Below are 26,458 nucleotides of genomic sequence, written 5' to 3'. Positions count from 1 at the left end.
CCATTTCACAAGCGTTTATCCTCCGTAAATCTGAACGAAATGGTTTGGATAAACAAACAAAGCGTTCTTAGAGAACGTACTATGTTAACCTATATATAAATACTTTTTTACATGTGTAGATGTATTGTTTGGTAACTGTTTCGTTAGTGTTCATCAGAAATCTATTGTTTTATGTGTGTATATGTTTAGCCGCCATTTTCAATACCAATACAAACCGACTGCTATAGTTACCTTAAATTTAGATCATGGGATTGATGATTTGCCGTCACAAAAAACTGTTTTTAAACGAGAATTTTTGACGTAATGCCACGAAGAGTTGTAGTAATCCACCTATATGTAATATCCATCCTTAATTATTTCCGAATTAAGCTTAGGTATCATCTGAAACTGGAAATACGTGTTTGAAATTTCGAAGCAGGTGCGAGTAAAATTTATCATTCTCGAAGTGCAATTTGAAGAAAATTGAAAGAACTTACTTCACTGTTTTCATACTACCACGTGGTTCTCCAGTACACAGAAGATAAAGTGTGTTTTCTCGGAATCCATTTGCATATAATTACGTAATACCGTATTTACTATTTTTATCAACCAAATTAATAACTTATTTAAAGTTACATTATATATTCCACTGACAGCTAGAGTATTATCATGCATGGATTTACATATTTTCTCCCAATTTTACGATGAAAAAAACAATATAAACTTGTTTATTATCTATCTTCAATGAACGGCGGAATGTGTTTTAAAATATTCCCCTTTATTAATAACTCTGACCTTGCATTATCCAATTAAAAATTGGGATTCCCTTTTTCAAACATGCATGTATACCATGTGATTGAAAAATGTCGTCTGTAAACAAAGAATACAATTAAAATATCTGAATCTATCGACGAGGAATTCTTGGGTCACGAGGCCGATGAAATCGACCAAGCAGTTCTACGGTATCGAATCGGAGGCATCAAAAGCAGGCCCCTATTTTCCAAACAATTCCCAGGTAATGCCAGACTTAGATTTGATTACCATCGCCGTATTTGGCACAACATTTTACTTGTTTGGCTTTATAACTATTTTGATCTGAGCGTCACTGATGAGTCTTATGTAGACGAAACGCGCGTCTGGCGTATTAAATTATAATCCTGGTACCTTTGATAACTAATTAGATATTGTTCCTGACTACTGGCATCAATATTTCCAAAGTCATGAAAAGTGTTTACCACATTTATTCATGCCTAAAGGTCCAGCTAGTAGGGAAACATGCCCAGCCTCTATTTAAAATGCAGACAAGGGACCAATTGATTTTACCAACTTTTCCCAGATAACGTTATATTTGAGTACATAATAAGTGAGACTGACAGGTTTGTTGCACAGCAGATAACTGACAACCCTGATGGGAACAAGTCTTCATTGTCTAAACCAGAATCTCTTACTGAAATGAAAGCTTTCTTAATGGGTATTGATGGAAAACCTGAGATAAAGGTGTACTGGTCTACAGATCCAAATATTGAATCTCCTATTTTTCGAAAAAGAATGGGGAGAAACAGATTCATGCAAATCGTGCGTTATTTATACTTTGCTGATAACAACACTGCTGCACAACTAGGTGAACCACCATATGATGTTTTGTACAAAATGAGGAATATTTTAGATATAAATCAGCTTATCAATGAAAAGGGAATTTGTTCCCAATCGGCAGATGTCTATTAACGAGTGCATGATTCCCTTCACGCAATCTGCGGTACAGTACGTAAAAATAAGAGTGGCCTTCCATCAATTTTTTTTAATTAAACGCCCAGTTGGTATTGAAATTAGAGGGGATAAGCAGTTTTACCAAAAAGAGTTGATAATCCGTGTCCTAAAATTATAGTCAACTACACCAAATACACCGGTGGGGTAGATAATGCCGATCAATATGTGCAGTATCATTGCTTTAACCAAAAAAACCAAAAATGATACAAACGTGTATTCTAGACATTTTGAAATATGATGCGTACAGACTATTTCTATTGAGACCACCAAACAATTGAAAACAAACTTGCAATGACATATCTTTAATTTTCATGCGACATTGCATCTAGTTTGATAGATTGGTATTGTGGCATTGGTGCTAGAGGTCGTCAATCTGTTACACAAAAACTCTCGCGCCTAACTATCCGAAAAACTATGCCGAACATAGCTGGAAACAAATTATGGTGTCGTGTGTATTGGAAGAAAGTGTCTCTTGGGAAACTGAGTGCTTTACAGCTTACCACACAATGGCCAAATACTATTAACTTGTTACTATTTTCATGTTTGTTCCTTTGTTTTACAGTTTTGTGGAAATTTTGCATTCTTGACGTTTAGTGTGGACATTATCATTTAATCATGGAGTTTAAACTTAAGGATGCAGTCATGTCAGGTTAAGGATTTTTTGTTCGGACTCCCTTGGTTTTTCCTACGATACAGGGTTAAAAATTTTGACCAATATCACCCAATTTTCGTTTCATAAAAGAGTTCAATAGCTCACAAAAGATCGATTCCAAAATTTAAGCATATTCTAGATTTCTTTTCTTACGATTTGAGACCCCAAAAAAGGCCAATGCTTAATATAAGGTAAAAGTCAAAGTCAGCCTTTTCCCGCATTTTCTTTATCAAATCAAACATCTCGAAAAAAGATTTCCATAACCTATCAATATTTTTATATTATTTTGTTAATAAACTAATGCTCTTCTGATATTGAGTATCAATTTTAAATTTCAGATTCTTTTAATTTCACCGGACTACATCCTTAAATTTACTGTTTGAGGAACATTTGAGAAAAATAAATTAGAAGTAGAAAAAACTATATTTTTGAGAATCGTTAACGCTGTACAGTGTGCACTCAGCCTTTAACCATTGGTTTTAACAACTCTTCACCAGTTTTTTTTTTCTGGGAGTCATTTCTAATTAGTTACTTGTTATTGTTAATATATATGTAAAAAATAGGTATGACTGGCATTACAAACACCTTCAGTGTGTTGCATATATTTTATGTAAAAACAGTTTATTTGTTGACCAATTTTGAAAAATATAAGAATCTGGTATTTTCTGGGTTGTCTCAAAGTTTGGTATTGAAATAAAAGTCTTTCATTTTTCATTTCAAATTTCTTTTTTGTTTTTGTTTATCTGTTTCATTATGAAATATGATATTATATGTAAATTGTATTTCTAATCTATATGATTTGAAAGTGAAAAGACTTAATAGTTTAGAAGTACATATTAGTCACATTCCTTTTGTGTATTAAGAATAAGCCAAGATAAGCTAGGGAAAATTTGATGTTCTTTTTTTTTCTCTTTTTTTTTGGAAAAGGGGGGGGTTAATAAATTCAGTATTGCTTTCTATGAAGTTTCTTTAAAAAATGACTTAGATATTAAAACCGAATGTTGTGCCCTTTTGGCACCATCGTGCGCATGCCGAAATTATCTTTTGGCACACCGGTGTAGACGCCGAAATTCTCCTTAAGGATACACGTTTCTATTTGTAGACGATCACAATGCAAACAGAAAAAAAAGTAGACGTCATTGAGATGGGAGCAATCTCTGTGGGCCCCGCTGTAAATAACGTGTGGTAAAACATTTGTATGGATAAGCTGATATGAAGCACTTTTTTAAGTTATTAGATAGTCTCGTTATGTGCTGAGAGTGATTTTATTCTATGTTTTTTAGTTAAAGAATTATATTTGGCCTAGGAAGTTGAACATACATTATGACACAACCTCTAGTGTTGGTTAACATTCATGTCAAGTATAACTTTGAAATCATAACGTTTCTCAAGATATAGAGCACACATGATCTGTACCATAGGACATGGGGTTGTCAACTGAAACTTAAGTTTTTGACCTTAATATTTGACCTAGGAGATGTACAAACATTATGACACACCCTCTGGTGTTGGTAAATATACATGTCAAGTATAAACTTTGAAATCATAACGATTCTCAAGATATACAGCGGACAGGATCTTTACCATAGGACATTTGGTTGTCAACTGAAACCAAAGTTCTTGAACTTTCACCTAGGAAGTTGTACAAACATTATGACACACCCTCTGGTGTTGGTTAACATTCATGTCAAGTATAACTTTGAAATCATAACGTTTCTCAAGATATAGAGCACACATGATCTGTACCATAGGACATGGGGTTGTCAACTGAAACTTAAGTTTTTGACCTTAATGTTTGACCTAGGAGATGTACAAACATTATGACACACCCTCTGGTGTTGGTTAATATACATGTCAAGTATAAAGTATGAAATCATAACAGTTGGTCCATAAATAGTCCGAGTTCTCGAAATCTATTTTTCTCTGGTGGTCCTTGAAGAAAATCTGCTGGTCCTCATTATTGGTTCTATTGCAAAATACCAAAATTGTGTCGGTCCTTTGCAATTTTTGTTGGTCAAAACCTTCGGACCACCACTTTTTGAGAACTCTGTTAATTTGAATAGTATAGTAAACACTAAAAAATTAAAACAACACGTTATCAATTTTATGCATTCTATGCGCTTTTCTGGATTTACCTTCATCAGGAACGCTCAAAGCCTAATATTTGAAAGCCAAGGATGTACAAGAACCGAAACAGTTAAAGAGCTATCTTACCAAAAAGGACATTAAAAAATAAGCCTAATCCATCTAAAACAGGGTATTATTTAGATTAAGAGTTTATTAAGAATTCTAGAAAATGAAAAGGTTTAGATCTTGCGATGTTACTCCAGTGTTGTCATTACTTTTATTCTGAAAAAGGCTTTCCTTTGGCCACATACTCTTCTGTGACCATATTTTCTGTGACCACGCATGTATGGTCACACCACTGTGATCATGTTTGTATTGTCACACCACTGTGCTCATGTTTGTATGGTCACACCACTGTTATCATGTATGTATGGTTACACCACTGTGATCATGCATGTATGGTCACCACTCAGCACTGTGGTTTTATACTATTGTGATCATGTGCATATAATATTATATTGATAATAATCCATCAACAAAGACTTACCTTTAAAGCAATTCTGCTCTTGATATATATTTCTATTTAATGTCATTACAAGGTAAGTGCCAGTAGTAAAAATGACAGTTACAGTTTATCAGTTGCATAGAAAGGAATTTTCAAATTCCTTGCGAGGTGTCACTTGTTGATGAAGCCAATGAAAAGGTTAAGATATCAACAATAATCAGTGTGAATTTTATCTCAGGATGAGAGATAACTAAGTTATTCACCACTTTCTTGTTTCATTGTTCACTTTTTAATGAAAAAAAGGATTTTAGATATGTTTATTTTGAATGAGGGTATCCTGATTTGTACCACAAAGTTTAATATTTCATTCTTTTTTATCATTAGCAAAATGTCTTTACTAATGTATTGTGTTGTAAGTGTGCAGTCTCATTGTCGTATAAACCATATTACTCACGAAAGTGAATGAAAAACATCGCGATCGGAAAAATAGAAACAAAATCTTACCGACATTTTAGTAAGAGAGACATTATTTTCAAGCGAATGAAACCTAAGACATATAAACTCTAACACTATAGTTCAGTTTCTGATTTCGTAAATATGCGTTTTGCCGGTGTTAAAAAGTTAAACATTTCATGAAAAAAACCCACAACGTTAAAACGCAGTGTTGTAAAGAGATGCCTCGAAAATTCAAATTTAGTAGGTAAAGGGTACCATCTTTATACAGATAATTTTTTCACCAGTCCTGAGTTGTTTGCTAATCTTTATGAAAACTTTGGTACCTATGCCTGTGGTACAGTCAGATACAATCTGGTTACCTAAGGACATAATGTGTAAAAAACCTTCTGTTATCAACCTCCGTGGAGGCATGAAATTCAGGCAGAAGGGATCTTTAGTTGCTACCGTTTGGCGTGACAAAAAAAAATGTGTACACTGTTTCAACAATCCATGACCATTCAACTTCACAAGTTAAAAGGCTCGTCAATAATGATGGAACTTTCACTAGACAAAATTTTGAATGTCCTAAGGCAGTAGCTGACTACACATGTAACATGGGTGGTGTTGATCATGCTGATCAATACATTCAGTATTATTGCTACAACCACAAAACCTACAAGTGGAGCAAAAGAGTTTTCTTTGTGCTCATGGAAATGGCTAAATTTAATGCTTTCAAACTGTTTCTCATGAGTACCAACCACCAAACAAATCTGACATTCCTGGACTTATCCATTTCTGTAGCCAAGGGGTTGGTTTATGGTTATATTTCTGAGACCCGTAGAGGAAGACCATCACTTATGCCTGTTGAGAACCGTCTTGTTCAACGTCACATGCCGGCCTCCTTTGAAAAAAAATCTAAGTGCCATCTCTGCTATATGAGACACCGAAATAATCCCCAGGTTCCTATCAAGCAGAATAAGTTAGGATGTTTGGAATGTAATAAACACCTGTGTCTGCCTGAGTGTTTCTCAAAATACCACACAGAGAGGAACTGCTATAATTGAGACCAGTATATTTGATGTTCTGTTTTTTGAATTTTGTTCCGAATTTATGACTATAGTTGACAGTTTTGTTGTTAAACTTTTTAGAAAATGGATGGAAAAAACATTAAATACATTGACATTTTTTTTATAAATGATTTTTTGTGAAGGACAGTAGCTGTTTACTCAGGCAGACAAGGTCTCAGATGTAATTGAAAACCAGACTGAAAATTTTGTAAGTCTTAAAGTTTGTTTAATGTTGATATTAAACACTTTTGAAGGAGTCTAAAATGTTAGAAAATTATTTTTTATGACACAAGCTGAATGATAGTATGCTCCAGCGTTGCAAATGGGAATTCAAAATAACAGATGGTGTTGTCTCCCTTCAATCAGTGTTGTTGTGTACAAAATGGCGGTCATTCACCTTCGTGACCGTCGGACGATTTTCAATCATATTTTTGAAAAAACAACTCGAACAAAATTTACTTTGTGACGAATCTTTTCAGACGGTACGTAGGCTCACTCTAGTAAACATCCATGGGTTAAATATGGAAATTATTGCCCAAACGCAAACGAAATTGAATGGACAATTTTCACTGACAAAACTTACGTTGAGAGATAGATAAAACCATTTCGGTGTACAAATATAACAAAAACTACAGAGCGACGGTGTTTCAAGATTCAATAATTCGTTATAGGCGAGTGACAATTTTTAAAAAGACGCTTAGTTAACGACTTTAATGCACCCACCTAACATACGGCTATATTATATATCATTCGAAAGCTTATTACCTGTACTTTCGTTTTTGCTCGGTCGTCAATAATTCGTACGGTGCAATTTTCGTTAAATCAAGGTCAACGGTCTAGATTGAGCATTCCAAATCTTTGCTATAATTATACAAAATGTCATTTTCAGGTACTTGTATGGCATTTTATTCCCTAAAATTGATCTAAACCTTATAAAACAAATTACCATGATTTCAAATCAAGTGCTTGATTGCGCTATATTAACAAAACATTGCATTTCTTGAAAAAACTTCCAAAAATGATAAAATTGCAATAAAATCTAAATATTTTCTGAAATTTGAATATCTGTATGTCAAAAATAGAATAGATTTATTGTTTATGGACCGAGGGAATTTTTTCATCAATTTAAACTGCAATTAATATGATGTAGGTCCAGATGCAGCCTTCTAATGAAGCTTTTGTAGTTGCCCTAAAAAACACCATCTGCAAATGGGGATTATTCAGTTTTTTTTAGCTAGATAATATTGCTAATATCGGCAGATAATGATCAACCATATTTAAACAAAGGTTATGGAAGAACTTTAAGGAACAAAAGAAGTATATTTGGTAAAAATTAGTTTCCCGATGTGGAAAGACAATTTACGAAGATTATCCTCGTTCAATGTTCAAAAGAAAACTGTCCGTACCATGCGCTTTAAAAGTGGCTCATCAAGGCAGAAGCCTCACAGATGGTGCTATCCGTACAGCTGGTTTTTGGATTTTAGGCAGTCGTCGTTTAGTTTCTTCAGTGCTTCATAAATGTGTGATATGTCGTAAGCTTCGTGGTTGTTTCGGTTGGCAGCAAATGGCAGATTTGCCTGAGGACAGATTAAAACCATCACCGCCATTTACATTCGTCGGTGTTGACACCTTTGGCCCATGGCCAATAGCTTATAGACGCACTCGTGGCATACCAGCTAATCAGAAAAGATAGGCACTTATGTTCACATGCCTCGTCAGCAGAGCAATTCATATAGAGGTCATAGAGGAGCTCAGCAGTGCTTCATTTATAAATGCGTTGCGTCGTTTCATTGCCTTAAGGGGTGAAGTTAAGCAGTTCTGTTCTGCTAGGGGAACAAACTTTGTTGGCAGTTCAAAAGAGCTAAATATGATCACTGAATTTGTTGAAAAAGACTCTGTGAGAAGTTTTCTCTCAAACAACGACGTCTTGTTGCATTTTAATCCTCCACACGCCTCCCACATGGGAGGAGTGTGGGAAAGGATGATTGGTGTTTCACGAAAGATTTTAGATTCTATGTTACTACGAGAAGGTTCAAAAACTCTTACTCATGAAGTACCTACTACCCTGTTATCGGAGGTAACAGCAATTGTAAATGCGAGACCTTTGGTCCCGGAGTCAACTGACCCAGAATCACCATGTGTACTTTGTCCAGCAATGCTTCTCACACATAAAATAAATCAGGACAATGTATCGTTTCCAACATTCGGAAATAAAGACATGTTGAAATCTCTATGAAAGCACACTCAGGTTCTAGCAGAAGAGTTTTGGAACCGCTGGCGTAACAAATATTTAAACCGTCTACAAACTCGACAAAAATGGACCAGTGAATACAGTAATATTGTAACGATTTCGCCCCTTTAAACCGAGTGGTAGGTTAAATTGAATAAGGAGGCTCGATCGAACATAATTTGCATGGATCCTTTGAGATGGTATAAAGTTGAAATAATAACTAAGTCAGGTATAACTTTCAGATGTACTTTATGTAGCATCTATATAATCAAATATTTACAATTCATCACAAGCTATACATTTATATTTATATACAACATGCCGTAATCATTTATAATTTATAGGTCAGGAAGGTTGACTTGAAATTCCAATAAGGTTGATTGTTTCCGTAGGTTGATTTGGAAGAAGGTTGAACTTTTCAACCTTCTTTTGCCGATAGTATAAAATACTTATAAGGGTTGATTTAATAAATTATTCATATATATATTATTTCTTTCCGCTAAAATGAAAGTAGATTTCCAGAAAACCTCTCTCCTATTATCATAACGATAGAAGGTTGACTAAGTGGAACAACGGTTGACGGGACTTTCCCATAGGTTGAAGGTTGACCTTTGCAAAACAAACAACAGCCATGTGCAGAAGGTTTAGTTTTCTTAAAACATTTAAAACCTGCGTACCAGACTTAAGGTTGACTGTGGGCCAGACATATTTATAATAAACCAGGTTGACTAAAATGGAAACGACTAAGCTAATTTTGTGACTGCTCTTGCAGACGATGAGAATAATTCTGCAGTTCGTTTCATCAACCTTCTATTTATAATTTTTGGGTCAGTAGATCAACCAATCAAAACGTTTGTTATGTAAACAAGCAATCTCGTGTAATAAACCGCCAATACACAACTAATATGGCTGCTCGAGTAAATAGATTATGGCACTGTTGGAATTTAGATGATTACGGCTAAAACACAAGTTATTATATTAAGAAAATAAGTAAGTTAAAAAGGTAAACACATTCCCAAATCATCTATCATAAACGTACCTGCCAACCAACCGTAAATATTCTGTACGAGGTGAAATTCCATCGTAAAAAAACAGCGATGTAAAAGCGTAAACAAAACAGCTGATTCGTAAAATTACTACTATAAATTACGGACAACACGAGATCCATTAATTTAATCATACGATTACTAAATCGTAACACAGCCCTCCGACCACTAGGCGATTGTCCTCAAATGCACAGATTTCCATCTATACATGTATTAAATTAATCAATTAATTGGTTGGTTGGCTGAAAATGGGAAAACAAAATTTAATAAGACAAAACTGTCTTACTGTTACAATACAAATTCATCCTGTACACTCTAACTTAAAACTCATCTATTCACATACCAGTAAATGGGTTATGCAAATTCAACAACAAATCTGCAATAGCACTATCAATGGATATAAAATCCATAAATATATAACAAATTAATAAACAATACTTCTACTATATGTGAATAAATAAGCCAATACTGGACAGTAAAACCTGAGAAAAGAAAAGGATAAAATATACTTCATCAGTCATAAAGACATCATAGGGCTTTTCTAAGGTAATACTGTACTGCATTAAGAATACCTATCATCATTATGCATAATAGAATTATTTAAGTAACACACACATATATATATAATATCCGCCCCCCAATGTTCGTCACATGATCCTTTAAAATAAATTGTCCTAATAAAATCCACTGCCCAATTTTCATTCCTAAATCAAGCTGAGTTGCTGCAGGTCCAAGATCTTCTTTTGGACGGCGAGTTCCAGGTGTCTCAATTCATAGAAGTTGCATTCCACCTGCAACTCCCGTAAACTGCGTATATCTCTGGGAAGCATTTCAGAATGGGTCCGGGCCTGGTTCCTTAAATAATTTAAGATGAGGGGGAAATGTTTGGCATCACGATCCAAAAAATAGGTATGGCGCCCATCAAAAATATAAGGCTTTACAAGAGAGTCTTCCTTGATCATTGCAGATAATATGGACTCTGGACAGGACTGAAAAACTGTGGCTGAGGTTTCAAATCTGGTTCCACCAACATTTATAAAAAAACGGGATTGCTGGCTCTTTTGTATTTGCTCCAACTTTAATTTCTTCACTTGGGTAGGGGTGTAAATGGCAGCAGCCTTTCTCAATTCAGATGGGGAGAGGAGTTCCTGAGTAGGGGAATAGGTTGGACAAGGCTGTGTAGCTAACGGGATACATAAACTAGTGGAGGTGAGGGGTGGTTCCAATGATGGTAGTTCCACAACAGAGACATCAATACTAGGGATGGCTGTATCAATATCGGGGACGGTTATAACAGGGATGTCTGTATATGGCATATCAGGATCGGGGCTGGTCTTGCAGGGATCACTTGGCAGAGGAGAAATAGGTTCCACTACCGAAGTGAAACCTACAATATCATCCAAAAAAGCATCCTCCTCCGGATCACATAGTGAAACTTCCTCAAGACTTCCCACTGAGGAATTCTCCATCTCCTTCCATAAATTAGAAAGTACCTCTTTCTGCTTTTGCACCGACTCCTTCCTGTTCTCCTTTAGCTTCTCATCCTCTTTCTTACTTGCCCTCTCCTCCTTCTTCATCTCCTTTTCTTCTTTCTTCTTCTCCGTCTCATCCTCTTTTACTTTCTTACTCTCCTTCTCCACTTCTTTTTCTTCCTTCCTTCTCTTTTTTTCATCCCTCTTCTCCTTTCTCTCCCTTTCTTCCTCTGGTGTTCTCTTCTTCTCCTGCACCTTCTTAACTTCCTTCTTCTTTTTCTCCCCTCCATCCCCAAATACTATATTATTCTCCACATACAAGTTCCCAAGTACTGTCCTCTGCTTCTTTGTCCCCTGGTCCTGTTCCTTCCTGTGAGACCTCTTTTTGCTATCTTTCTGCAGCTCCTTTTTTTCTTCCTTGTCCACTTTCTCACGTTATCATCTTTTCCTCTCTCTGTCTTTGGAACAGAAGGAACTGATCCTCCTCCTCTTTGGTACAAGTCATTGTGGTCCTGTTGATTAACTTCAACATTCCCTCACACTTCTTGTGGGCAGCTCTACGGCTTACCACCAACCTACATTCCTCACACCTCCAACCAAACCCACTATGTTGTTCTGTCATATGCCTTTTGCATATTATTGACTGGTTGAAAGTGAAATCATGGCAAATTCCACAGGTATATACTGTGACCTGCAATTATAAAAAGGAACATTTCCTTTAAAATCTCGCTATTTGATTTTATATATTTCTATAAAATAACCAAAAACTGTACTATACTGGATAGATATATGGAATTTTAGGGTTTCACTTCCCTCATTTCCATCATATCTATTTAAACCAACTTGGAACATTTTCCCCAAGATAGGGCTTCAACCTGTCTTGGTGCACTACTTTAGGTTTGGTCTTTGGACCTTTCTGTATACGATATATCACATCATTAGGTTTATTTACCACAATATATGGACCTTCCCAATTATTTTGTAATTTTGGACACAACCCCTTTACACGACGAGGATTGTGCAACCACACTGGATCTCCTGCATCAAATTTCTGCATTTTTGTTGAAATGTCATAATTTCTTTTCATCCTGTCGCTTGACAGTTTTAATTTATTTCGTGCAAATTGATGAATTACCTCTAACTTTTGAGATAATTCATATGCATAAACAGTTTTTAAATATAAAGGTGACTTTTCAGTCTCTGGTCTACCCAGAATTAAATCTACTGGTAAATTAACTTCTCTTCAAAATAACTAGGAACATGGAGATGTACCCAAACTCTCATGTTCTGATGACCGATAGGCCAACATTAATAAATAAATATATTCGTCCCAATCTCTTTGGTGTTTGCTTACAAAGGCAGATAACATAGTTTCAATAGTTGAATTCGACTTTTCAACCATACCATCCGATTTTGGCCGGAATGGTGTTGTACGGGTTTTATGAATACCCAAAATATTACACATCTCTTTAAACACATGAGACTCAAAATTAGACCCTTGGTCTGAGTGAATAGAAAGAGGAACCCAAAAAATGGTTACTATTCTTTCTACAAATTTCTTAGCAACTGTAACTGCTTCAGTGTCTGGAATTGGTATGGCTTCCGTCCATTTGGAAAAATAATCCTGAACTACCATTAGATAGCGATTATTATTCACACTACATGGTAAAGGTCCTAGAATGTCAATGGCCATTCTTTCAAAAGGAGCACCCACAAGATACTGTTTCATTTGGGCCTTAGGTTTTTTACAAGGTGCTTTCTTAGAAGCACAAATATCACATTTAGTACACCAAAATTTAACATCCTGTCTCATTTTATACCAAAAATATCTCTGTTTAATTTTTGACAGAGTTTTTCTTACACCAAGATGACCACCGGTCACTGTGTTATGAACTTGGTTCAACACGAACCTTTTAAAATTAGCTGGAAGAACAATATGTAGATCATAATGTTTTTCATTATAGCTTTCCCATTTTCTATATAAAATTCCATTGACAAGAATTAAAGGATTTAATCTTGACCAATAAAATTTAACTTCAGGACTCATATGGGATACATCTGCCCATGTGGGTTTAACTTCATCTATTTTCCACTGAATAATTATACTGATTACATCATCAGATAACTGAGATTCTGAAACATTTTCAAAATTTATTTCTTTAACTGGGTTGTCCTTCTCATTTTGACTACAACAATAATCCTTAGATCTGGTACAAACTCTTACTATTTTAGAATGAACAGGGAGTACATCAGGGTTTTTCTCTGGACCCTTACTATTAAATTTATTATGAATGACATGACTTTTTACTTTGTGGCACGTTTCGTCACTTGTCATGTTTGGTCTCCTATCTTCATTTATACAGCTAATACTAGGTTTTGTAACTGACAACTCTGCACTGACATCTTGAACATTTCTGCAAGATTCACTAACAGTGACACTATCGTTACAATTTTCAACTGTAAAACTGTCTTTATGAGTTGGAATCAATTCATAATTTATTTCTGCTCTAGCACAGTGAGGACATTCTTTATTATAGCAAGGACGTCGACTTAGGGCGTCTGCATTATTATGGGACCTTCCAGCTCTGTGCTCAATCTTAAAATCATAGGATGCTAGGACCTCGAACCAACGAGCTAACTGACCTTCTGGATTCTTAAAATTAAACAACCAACTTAATGCACCATGGTCACTTCTAACCTTGAAGTATTTACCATATAAATAATGGTGAAAATGTTTAATAGAGGCTACTACAGCTAGTAGCTCTCTTCTGGTAACACAATATTTTCTCTCTGATCTACTGAAAGTTTTACTAAAGTAACAAATTACTTTTTCTACTCCATCTTGGAGTTGGGATAGCACTGCTCCCATACCAACATTACTTGCGTCAGTGTCTAATATAAATAAATCCTCCCTTGTGGGGTAGGCTAAAATAGGTGCACTAATTAAGGTATTCTTTAATTCCTCAAAGGATTGTTAACAATCATCTGTCCAGACAAATTTCTGGTTTTTCTCAGTAACCTTATATAAAGGTTTAGCTTTATCAGCATATTTTAGAATAAATTTTCTATAATAGGATGTTAATCCTAGAAAACTTCTTACATCTTTCATACTCTTGGGCACTGGCCAGTCCTTAACTGACTGAATTTTATTTGGGTCAGTAGCTACTCCACTTTCGCTAACAATGTGACCTAAAAATTTAACTTCTGTCTTTAAAAAGTTACATTTCTTGGGATTCAGCTTTAAATTAGCTGCTTTTAATCTTTGAAAAACTTCTTTTAAGTTTTTCATATGCTCCTCAAATGATTTTTAGGAAAATAATAATATCATCTAGATAAACTAGACAAATTTTCCAGGTCAACCCTGATAAAACTGCTTCCATTAATCTTTCAAAAACAGGGGCACTATTACATAGACCCATTGGCATTCTTTTGAACTGCCAGAGACCTTCTCCTGGAAATGAAAAGGCTGTTTTCGGTCTATCTTCTTTGGCTACAGGAATCTGATAATATCCTGACTTTAAATCGACGGTTGAGAAGAACTTGGAGCCTGACAATGAATCTATTGTGTCATCTATACGAGGTAACGGGTAGGATGGACGTAAAACCAGTAAATTTACGGACCGAAAATCAATACAGAACCTCCAACTGTCATCTGACTTCTTCACGAGAACAATATTGGAGTTCCAGGGACTTGTAGAGGGTTCTATAATATCTTGCTGAACCATTTTCTGAATTTCAGCTTCAGCATCTTTCATTCTAGCTAGGGGTATTCGTCTGGGTCGCTGACGTACTGGAGGGTGATTTCCAGTATTTATGGTATGTTCAACTAAATCAGTTAAACCAATGTCCTCAGAGGACTTTGAGAATATATTACTATACTCCATTAAAAGGTCTTTAAATTTTTCACTTTGATCTTTATCAAGATTAACTTGACTAGACTCAAATACTTCATGTAAATAATCAGGTGATTGTCTCCCCTTATTTATTGTAGCTTGGCCACCAGCCACATTATTAACAAACTCAGATGTTTGAATATCTTCTTCATTTACTTTATTGCAGGTAGCAATAATTGTACCCTTATATAAAGTACAGGGCTCATTATTTATATTTATTATTCTCAAAGGAATATTATACATCTCTGGATGTACAATTGATCTTGCCACCAATAAACCATTTTTCTCCATAAATTTCTCTTTAGGTTCTATTAAACCAGCTAAACCTCTAAAAATAGGTTCATTTGGCTCCCCAGAAACAATCATTTCTGAATTAGGAGGCACATTTACTGTCTCTTGTATAGCAACTCTATAACAAGATTTAGCACTACTTGCATAATGAAAACATTGAATTATCTCCCCTTTAATTTTCAACTTATTTTGACTTAACAAGACATCACAGTCATGAGTCACAAGAAAATCCATCCCAATGATTCCTTCATTGGAAATATCAGCCACTTAAACATTGTGGTGATAAATATGATCTCCAAGACAAATTTCAACATCAACATGTCCTATAAATGGTGCACTATCACCAGTAGCAGTAATTAAATTAATATTTACAGGATTCATTTTTGGAAGTAATGAGGGATTGATTTCATTAATAAATTTTTTACTCAAAATAGTAACATTTGCTCCTGTATCAACAAGAAAAGCTAAATTAGCTCTTACAAATAGTTCCTCATTATTTGCCAAAGATTCATTGATCTTTATCGATTTGGGCCATTCTGACTTGGCCTGGCTCCGATCCCTGAGTCTGACCTCAAATGGTTTCCCTGTTGATAGTAATTAGGTTGATTCTGCCTACTTTGACCAAAATTATTATTTCTTTGATTAAAATATCTGTTTCCCTGAACAAAATTCTTATTCTGGTTATTATATCCTCTCTGGCTATTTTGATAATTCCTCTGTTGATTACCTCCCCCTTGGCTATTCCTATTCTGGTTTTGGGACATACCCTTAATATCTCTAGTTAAAGATACCAGTTCCTTCTTAAAATCAGACAACTCGTGCCTTAATGATTTAAAATCCTCCCCCTTGTCATTGTTCAACTCTGTATTAATTGTATTATTCTCATTATGAACTGTATCTGCCTGTCTAACCATGCGCCCTTTTTGTCTCTCCGCTAACTTTAAGGTCTCTAATCTTACAGCTAGTGTTTCTGCTTCATGTATAGATTTAGGGTTAGACTCCCTAAGTCTTAGTCTCAGATCAGCATCTGGTAAAGCATCAATGAAATGTTCTAGTGCTAATACACTAGTTATTGTGGATGGGGCACTTGGATAAGCTTGCCTAGTCAATTTCTTAATTGACTGAGCTAACTCTGGTAAACTTTCTTCTTTCCCTTTCATACGGGTCTGGAGTTTTGCTCTAAATAATTCGGATTTTTCAGCTGAACCATATCTATTGTCCAAAACTTTAACCAAACTATCATAATCTTTTCTAGACTCTTTATCTAGTTCATTTAACAGAGCTCTTGCTCTCCCTTTTAAACTACCAGCCAAATATAATGATTTGGTTGCATAATTCCAACCATTTATTTCAGCTAAAATTTCAAATTGAGCTAAATATTCATTTAAATCTTCATCTCCCTCATACAACTGTGGCTTCATGGTTACATTACTAGACTTGGGTGAATGGATATGGGAATTGGTCAATCTTGGAACTAGAGGTCTATCCAGTACAGCATAGTTTTGATTTACATTACACATTTTGTCTTTATTAAATAAATAAATATTATCTGTGTTTTGATGTTGTTTTTCTGTATTTTGATTTGTCTTAATATTTGCACCAGGAACTGCTTGCCCAACACCTGATATCACTTCAGATATGTTTTCAGTGTTTACCATGTCACTCATGTGATTACTGTGATTTACTAAATCTTTATTTTGTTCCATCATTTTATAAATGGTAGAAATATTTTTCTTGTTTTCATGTACATCATCTTCAATTTGGCTTATACGACCTTTAATAGAAGAAATTTCATCTTCAAAATCTCTTTTTATCTGATTTACAGCACAGATAACTTCTTTTTGACAATTAGAGAAATCATGGGTTATCTCCCCTAATTGGTCATGGAATAAACTTTTAAGGTTTTTTAATTCATTAACAAATAAATATTGTTCTTTGTCATGGCTTATTGTCTGCTCTGCACAGTCAACACTATCAACCTTCTGTTCATCTAAAGGAATGGTTATTTCCCCATCATTTTCCTCTTGGAAAGAATGATTAATAGCTATAATTACTTCTCCAGAATCATCCATAATGTACTAAAATTTTGATATTTCTAATTCAATTTAGATTTTTATAAAAATTTAGTGAAACAGTTTAACATCAATCAAATATACTAAAGCTTTTTCAGTATAATTTTTAATAATCATTTCAACCACCAAATTCAAAGTTAAATAGAATCCTACTTCTGACACCAGTGTAACGATTTCGCCCCTTTACACCGAGTGGTAGGTTAAATTGAATAAGGAGGCTCGATCGAACATAATTTGCATGGATCCTTTGAGTTGGTATAAAGTTGAAATAATAACTAAGTCAGGTATAACTTTCAGATGTACTTTATGTAGCATCTATATAATCAAATATTTACAATTCATCACAAGCTATACATTTATATTGATATACAACATGCCGTAATCATTTATAATTTATTGGTCAGGAAGGTTGACTTGAAATTCCACTAAGGTTGATTGTTTCCGTAGGTTGATTTGGAAGAAGGTTGAACTTTTCAACCTTCTTTTGCCGATAGTATAAAATACTTATAAGGGTTGATTTAATAAATTATTCATATATATATTATTTCTTTCCGCTAAAATGAAAGTAGATTTCCAGAAAACCTCTCTCCTATTATCATAACGATAGAAGGTTGACTAAGTGGAACAACGGTTGACGGGACTTTCCCATAGGTTGAAGGTTGACTTATGCAAAACAAACAACAGCCATGTGCAGAAGGTTTAGTTTTCTTAAAACATTTAAAACCTGCGTACCAGACTTAAGGTTGACTGTGGCTCAGACATATTTATAATAAATCAGGTTGACTAAAATGGAAACGACTAAGCTAATTTTGTGACTGCTCTTGCAGACGATGAGAATAATTCTGAAGTTCGTTTCATCAACCTTCTATTTATAATTTTTGGGTCAGTAGATCAACCAATCAAAACGTTTGTTATGTAAACAAGCAATCTCGTGTAATAAACCGCCAATACACAACTAATATGGCTGCTCGAGTAAATAGATTATGGCACTGTTGGAATTTAGATGATTACGCCTAAAACACAAGTTATTATATTAAGAAAATAAGTAAGTTAAAAAGGTAAACACATTCCCACATCATCTATCATAAACGTACCTGCCAACCAACCGTAAATATTCTGTACGAGGTGAAATCCCATCGTAAAAAAACAGCGATGTAAAAGCGTAAACAAAACAGCTGATTCGTAAAATTACTACTATAAATTACGGACAACACGAGATCCATTAATTTAATCATACGATTACTAAATCGTAACAATATGAAGGAAGGCGAGTTAGTACTCTTAAGAGACCGTGAATGTGCTCGCAACTATTGGCCAGTCGCAATTGTTGAAAAGACATTCCCTAGTTTTGATCAGAAAGTCAAAAAGGTTCAAATTCGTGTTGTGCGTGATGGGAAAGCAGTTAGTTATGTTAGACCAATCAACGAACTAGTAATGTTGGTAGAGCATGTGGAACTAAAACAAAGTTAAACAGATTAATGATTATAATTTTAACTCGTTGAATCTTCGGATAGTCAGAACATTTTATAACATTTTGCATTGATAATTTGTTCATGTTATTTTCAAATTTGTTTATATATTGGTGATTTCAGTTTTGAAATCAGAGGGGGAGTGTTATGTCACACTCCGGAAATTACGGATCTGTCCGTCATTATTTCGAATTTTATTTTTGATGTCTGCCACACGGCAAAGATAAACAAACTTTTCTTTGGTATTCAACCCTCCACGGGGTGAGTTTTTTGTTATACTGTAGTTTATAACCTTCATTTGTATGTCCGATATACGTATTTAAAGTCTAAGGTCAGTCCTTTTGAATTTAATTGTGATTTCAAACGATTCTCAGGAGTCATATCTCATGTCACACTTATTTTGGATTTTACATGTTAAATTAAGCATTCCGATGTTTATATGATGGTTATTTTTATTCCTGTATTTATTATAAACCAGTCCTAGTCAATTTAAGCTTCTTAATTCTCGATTTTTGATATTACTCCGTCAGTTTGTCAAAATATTTTTTGTATGGAACGCCATTACAGCCATATATTTCGGCGTACATTTTTTCTTAAAACAGTATGTGTATGGAACGCTTTTCGTGTTATAATTTTGTTATCTAAGATGTAATTCTATGGCACTTTTTGATCATTTTTTGGTTGTTTCATAAGATAGACATATTTTTCAATGTATGGAGAACATTGTTGATATTAATTGTACCATTATTTTGTGAACATTGTCGATTGTGAACATTGTGCTTATTAGATTTCATCTTTGTATATTTTCAGTTTTTTACCCTCTCTGGAGGTCTGCAATAAAAGATAGTAACTCAGGTTTCAGCGTATCTTTGACATTCCATTACTTATCATTATTACTAGTGTCTTTAATGAAGATGGATAAGTTAGGGATTTAAAAATACACCCACAAAAGAGGAAAGGTTTGCCCTTGCTGTTTTTTGTCATATTCTTCATGGACTCCTTCTTTTCCCTTGTTGTTTCAGTTTATTTTTTTTTGCAAGACAAGATTTTATTCCTAAAAATCTGTATATTTTTACCAGAGACCAAGGAATTGTATAGTATACAAATCCTTGCAGAGACCTATAATTTTGCTTTTATGACAATAATTCAGTGATATTGTTTGCCTCAAATTACATTCGAAATACAGCTTTTTCCCCTAGAGAAAATTCCCAATTACTAAAAAAAATGGATTAAAATTCCTCCCAATAAGTTGTACATGTCATTTTTCCCAAACAGTGATGGTATCGGTAGTAATGTATACATGTAAATTTCGTATTCATGTTATTATTTTGATATTATGAAAGCACTTTTGAGATCCAGGTTTCTGATTAGAATCATCACGGCGTTTGTAACACACGTGGTTTTCAATGTATTAAGTACAATCATTGTTTCCGTTTCTTTCCCCTCCCCAAAAAGTACCTTTCATGTTAAAAAATGTCTGACAATCAATATATACGTGAATAAACTGTACAATAAAGACAGCAAAGGTCAGCAAAAAATCTGGGATTTGTTGACAATTAAAATTTTGTGAAATTCCTAGTTTTAAACAAATTTTGACTAGCCCGTCGGACTACTGTGATAGAAACTTTACTAGCCCTCCCCAATTTTTACTAGCCTCGGGCTAGCGGACTAGCGTTAGTGTCGAACCCTGCTTTTCAATGTCAAATCCGGCGAATTCCTTTTAATGTTAACCCATTATAATATACTTTGTTAGTTGTTTTATTAAATATGACTGAAAATTAATAATTCAGATTAATTAAGATTGAATAACCTTCATAACCAACTGTAATCACCATACTGGTTTATGTATTGTTCACACAATTCTGTATAGTGTTTTAAGAAGATGTGTTTGTCAGTCTTACTTTTTCGCCATGGTCATGCTGTCATCTGTTTTTCTTCGACCATGGTTTGAGACTGCCTCTATATTATTTTATTCCTTCTTTCAATCAAGGAAAAGAAAACCATTAATTTCAAAGCTGAGCGAAAAAAGACAACAGAACTTAAAACTCAGATATTGATGCACAAAATAAGTTAGGAAAACAACATAAATTACCGAACTCCGAGTGAAATTTCAAAACAGAAAGTCTCTTATCACATATCACACAGATGCATTTGTATGTTTGTTTCTATTAAGAAACTTTACTTGTAACATTTAGCTGAAGTAAACATCAACATTAACACTGCTGTGTTTGGTTAGAGGTTGCCTACTTTTACAAAAGGTGATTAATGCTGATTGGTATATTTGTGTTGTGACTAAATTCGTCCTTGATACTAATAGCTATAACAAATGTATTGTTGATGGGGATTGCCAGTTTTTTTTCCGAAGGTCGGTGGTTCCTTGGACATTCCATGGGCCTAAACCATTTAAAACTGATCGCCGCAAAATAATTTAGAAGCCAAAAGTTCTAAACCGAAAATTGCGTCAAACACCAACAATCAATCAATCATCTTTATATTAAAATGTATTTATATGTAAACTATTCAGGGAGTAAATTTGATTAATGGAAATGTATGTACATGTATTGTTATTGCGAATTGCTAGATTTCCCAATTCAAAAATTTATGTAAGTAAATATAATTGCGAGGGTCTCAATTTATTTACAAGAAATTACGTAGTTGGATAGGATTAAATATATTGGCCAGGCATGAAGAAATTTTAAGTGGCTAGGTTATAATAGTTTTCACTTCCTCATTCATTGCAAGATGCAGTATAAGCAACCAAGAAAACATACAAATATTGAAATATTGAATTATCAAAGTTTCGCTCCCAAACTTTTCCCTAAATGCACGAATTTTCTGTGTATTCTATCCTTTAACATTTTTGCACTTTTAAAATTTGTGTTTTTCAACATAATATCGACTACATACAAATTGTTTTAACAAAGAACAGCTAAAAAAGCTATTTTCTTGCAGATGGCGGTATTTTGGGCAACTACATGGTTGTTATAATTGGCTGTTTAATTAACAAGAAGCGTAATTGCAGTAATTTAATGATATCAAAAACATCCTTAGCACTAAATAAAATATGTTACTTGGTTTTATGGTGAATAACAGTTGAATCACAGACATAAAATTTGATTTTGATGCATTTTTGTCATTTTCAATGGATTTTCTTGAAAACAGCGCTATTTATTAAAAATCCGACATTAATATTTCAAAGTGCTTTTGATAAGTTACTATTAACATCTGTTCTAACAGATTTCCATATGTCCATACAAAATATCATTATTCAGAAGACAGAATATACAAAAAATGCTGATTTCTTGTAGAATTAGAAGTTGTCCGTCCTTGACCTTTCTTTGTGATTTCACAGAAACAAACTGCACCATACGATTTGTTGACGACCGGGCAAAAAAGGTAGTGCAGATGATGTGCTTTCGAATGGTATATGATTTAGCCGTATGTTAGGTGGGTGCATTTAAAATAAAATTTTATGGTTAATGTCACTCGTCTATTATAAAGACTACGAATGTCAATTTTTTAGACTAAATTTCCATCCGTTCCAGAGAAATGAGCGATCAAACATACGATAGTCATTTTTGCGCGGAACCTGTCAAATTAATTCCGGTCAGGCAATCGTCTCGTGATAATTTATTTCGGCTTAAAATTCCGCGAAAAATAATAATTCATGAGAGAAAGTGTTAATTGCTTTTACATAACTAAATGAAATATATGCTATCATATAAATCTATCACATAAAAAATGAATAGTTGACCAATAAAAATTAATATAAGAAAATTCAAAATTGGCGCTGAAATTTCATAGGTGAATAAAAGAGTTTCAATCAGCACGTGATGTTTGGTTTAAAAAGGGAAGCTCCCAACATTGCATATAACACTTCAATTTATATTGCTGTTTGGAATAAAACATAAAACAACATTGTATTTTGTTCACCAGGTATGTAAGTTTTAGAAGTTTAAACTATTTTCAATTGAAGTTAAGTATGAATTTATATTCTGATATAGATAAAGCTAGATAATAAAAACTTAAGTTAAATTTATAACAGAGATTTTCATTAAAATGAATAAGTTTAATTAAAGTTCTCTATTCAAATAAATTTGATCACATATCACAACTTCAATTTAGATTGCTGTTTAGAATAAATCATAAAACAATATTGTATTTTATTCGCCAGCGCCAGGCCTCGAAAAAACAAGCGTCCGAGAAGATGGGCACATCAACAGAATGTATTACATAGACCAGAAATGAGTGAGCTAGTATTCCCCAGATCACCGAAAGAAGCTAGAATTCCCCAGGTGACAGCTAGAATCCCCGAAAAATGCTAGTATTCCCCAGATTCCACGAAAGAAGCTATATTCCCAAAATGCACGAAGACCTTAATAGTTTCAAATAGATAGATGACCGTCCCCGTTATTTAGTTTAATATTAACGTTTTGGAGGGAAAGGGGAGACAATTCGACAAAGTAGTACTCCCTCCTCCCTTTTCCTTCATAACACTAGTACAAAGCAGGAAATCTTCATTTTACATTAATATCTAGGCTTAAATGTAAGTATAAGTAATACTTGCTGCTGGATGTCAGGCAAACAATCGATTAAACAACAGACTGGAAATAGTATAACCTCACTCAAGTAATTTTGATATTTTTTTTTTAATGGCAGACCCTCCCATTCAACCAAACAATATAAACAGAAAATTTATCAAAAAAATCTCACTTTCAATTATTCTCACTCAATTTGAAAAATGATTTTTGATATAAACCATCCCATTCAATCCAACATGATAATCTGAAGAAAATTAATCAAATCTCACAACTTCCAAATGTTATGAGACACTATCAGCTCACCTACTTACTGGTATAGTTTTCTATAAATGTGTTTTAAAACTAAAGCATGCATTCTGCAGGAAAACATATATTTCAAATGTCTATCCGTTCCTTTTTTTGACAATAACTTTCAGTGACTTGCAGCTGACTGTGTGCATATCTCAAGTAGAAATAATTGTGTAGTTGTTTGCATATCACGAGTAGAAAAATCTTACTTACTTTTACTGTGATTAACTAATTTAACTTTCATTAAAATAAAACAAAATGAATTGTCAGCCTTTCTTATTTGTGTGTGCTTCTATAAAAAAACATCAGTTTAATAATATGTAGTTATCAATATTATATTGTCTAATATACTATAAACTTACTTTGACTCTATATAATTTAGATTTTATTTTATTCTTTTCATTTTTTTTTTTTTTTTTCAGTAGGCTTTTTTCTTGAGAAAAGGCTGAATGTTTGCCTTCTTGTGTACGTTTATTTATGCTTAAATGTTTTTTGTTTTATGTATATTATACTACCCCAATAACACGGATCACATTCATTGGAAATTTAATGGATTTAGTACTTAAAAAAATGCATTTCTTTGTTTCATTTCCTTTTGTCTAATTTGAGATTTTTATTTGAAAGCTTCATTTTATTCACTTGTGGAAGAATTAAGGCACTACTGGAGTGATGTTAAGTAGTCATCAATTATTGCTGCAGTTTAATTTATTTCCAATTCCCTTATCAACGTGGGGAACATTATATAGTTCTTCTGGAAGAGTTGTTGTCCGTTATCGATAATCGAGCTCGAGTTATCTTTCTTCTTTCCAAAACGTAAACAAATGGCCAGAAAAAGCAACGTGAACGACAGGCTAGATTTACAAGTATTTTTACAAGGAAAACGAAAACTGAAACGGATTTTGAGGCTAAATGATTCAGTGGCTCTTAGAAATAGCACTTTTTAACACTCGTTTTTGCTTAAGAAATATTATCAAATGTAAGTCAACGCAATATACGGTGATGCAATGCCAAAAACATATCTTCCGACTCAAGCAACCTACGTTATTGATACACGTTTTGAAAGTAATCTGCTTATTACTCTTTGAAAAGTTTATGAACGCTCAACCTGTGTTATTTATCTACATTTTATCAAAGTCACCGCTGATTCGCTACGGTTCCTGGGAGTTCAATGAATCAAACTACGAGGTCGTTTATGCTGTAGCACATGTTAAATTAATTCCGGTTAGGCAAACGGCTCGTGCAAATAAGATTTCGGCCAGGGAATCCAGCGAATGATAAAATTCAGGAGTGCAAGTGTTAAAATATCAACTCCTTTTCCATTTAATACCAATATATAACCACTTACAGGACTTGACAAAAATATGTATTTTCTAGCTTGTATATTTTATTTTTATCCAGCCTGTTGTTACTAGATTTATGATCTGCATACTTGGGAATGCAAGTTTAAAGACTTGCACGGTCTTAACTATTTGGAGAAATATAATTTATTAGAAGCATTCTATACCTTGTCCGATTCACCAAGAACAGTTTTCTCAGTTTTGCAGTATATTTTGTGTTTATAGCTTCGAAAACGTGCAAATTTCTTTTACTTCAAGCACAAGATATCTCACATGATATTAAGACGTAAGAAACGGGATCCCGATTTTTATTGGTCAACGGAAGGCCGTCTTCATAGGTCAATTGACTTATAAGATAGAATTGAAAAAAAAAAAAAACACACACTAAATGGGGATTTGCATGCGGTTTCATTTATGAACTGAATAAAATGTTTACCGTGGCTTTTTGATGGCACAATTGAAGAAATAATGAAGCAACCAAAGGATTAGCGCATCCGAATCAGAAAACGACAACTTTCAAAAAAATATTGGATTAAATGCCCCTAAACATCCGCATTGATATGCAAATGAGGTGACGGAAAAAATATTTGTGATTTTCACCGGAAAAGACACTTGTTAAAACGTCCAAAAAAAAATATGAAATAAACGGCTGATGAACCCACATTGCTCCACGGAGGAAGTCATTAATTATTCCTTCCGGCTCAAGTGAACTTTCAACTGTATTTTTCCAATTTCTAACGGTACAATTGTACAAAAATATAAGGTGAAGTTATTTTGCAAAGATTAAGGAGGCAAACACTTTATATAAGAAATTCCTGAAAACTTGATATTTTATCCCTTTAAGTGAGTGGATCGAAATGATGAAATAAAATTATGGGGTCACCGTTCATTTAAGCGTTTTATAGGCCACCAAAATAAGGAGGGTTTTGTTGCTGTTTTCCAAAGAATGATAGGGAAAATTGTGTGTTGTCTGTTGACATACTTAGATTTTAATAACGGATACAATTTATATAAGATTTTGTTTAAATTTGTTTTACAACAAACACAAGTATAGTTTTGCATGTTCAGCTAAAAAGAATATATAGGTCATAGTTAGTTTAAGAAAGATATTTCACATTCTTAATCCAATTATCCATTTTTGGCAGGAAAAGACTAATAAAGAAAATATCACCTGCATTACCTTCATCCTAATAATTAAGAGAACTAAATTACAGATTTCCATTAAACTTTTTATTATTAGAGAATTATAAGTGAAGTTCAGAAAAAGCAAAAAAACAAAATAGCTATTTTTGATAAAATTCAACTTTTCCTTCCGTTTTTAGGCAAAATTATATGAAATGAAAACCT

The 26,458-nt window shown here is 33.8% G+C and overlaps 1 protein-coding gene across 1 annotated transcript in view; it reads right to left on the bottom strand.

Moving 5' to 3' along the window:
• LOC127721338 (macrophage mannose receptor 1-like) overlaps positions 1–26,458 on the bottom strand; it is an 88,226-nt gene that overhangs the window by 39,612 nt on the left and 22,156 nt on the right. The gene's annotated exons all lie outside the window — the stretch shown is intronic.

Source organism: Mytilus californianus, unplaced genomic scaffold, assembly GCF_021869535.1.
Source record: "Mytilus californianus isolate M0D057914Y unplaced genomic scaffold, xbMytCali1.0.p SCAF_12, whole genome shotgun sequence".
Lineage (NCBI taxonomy): Eukaryota > Metazoa > Mollusca > Bivalvia > Mytilida > Mytilidae > Mytilus > Mytilus californianus.
This window is presented reverse-complemented; position numbering and strand designations above follow the sequence as displayed.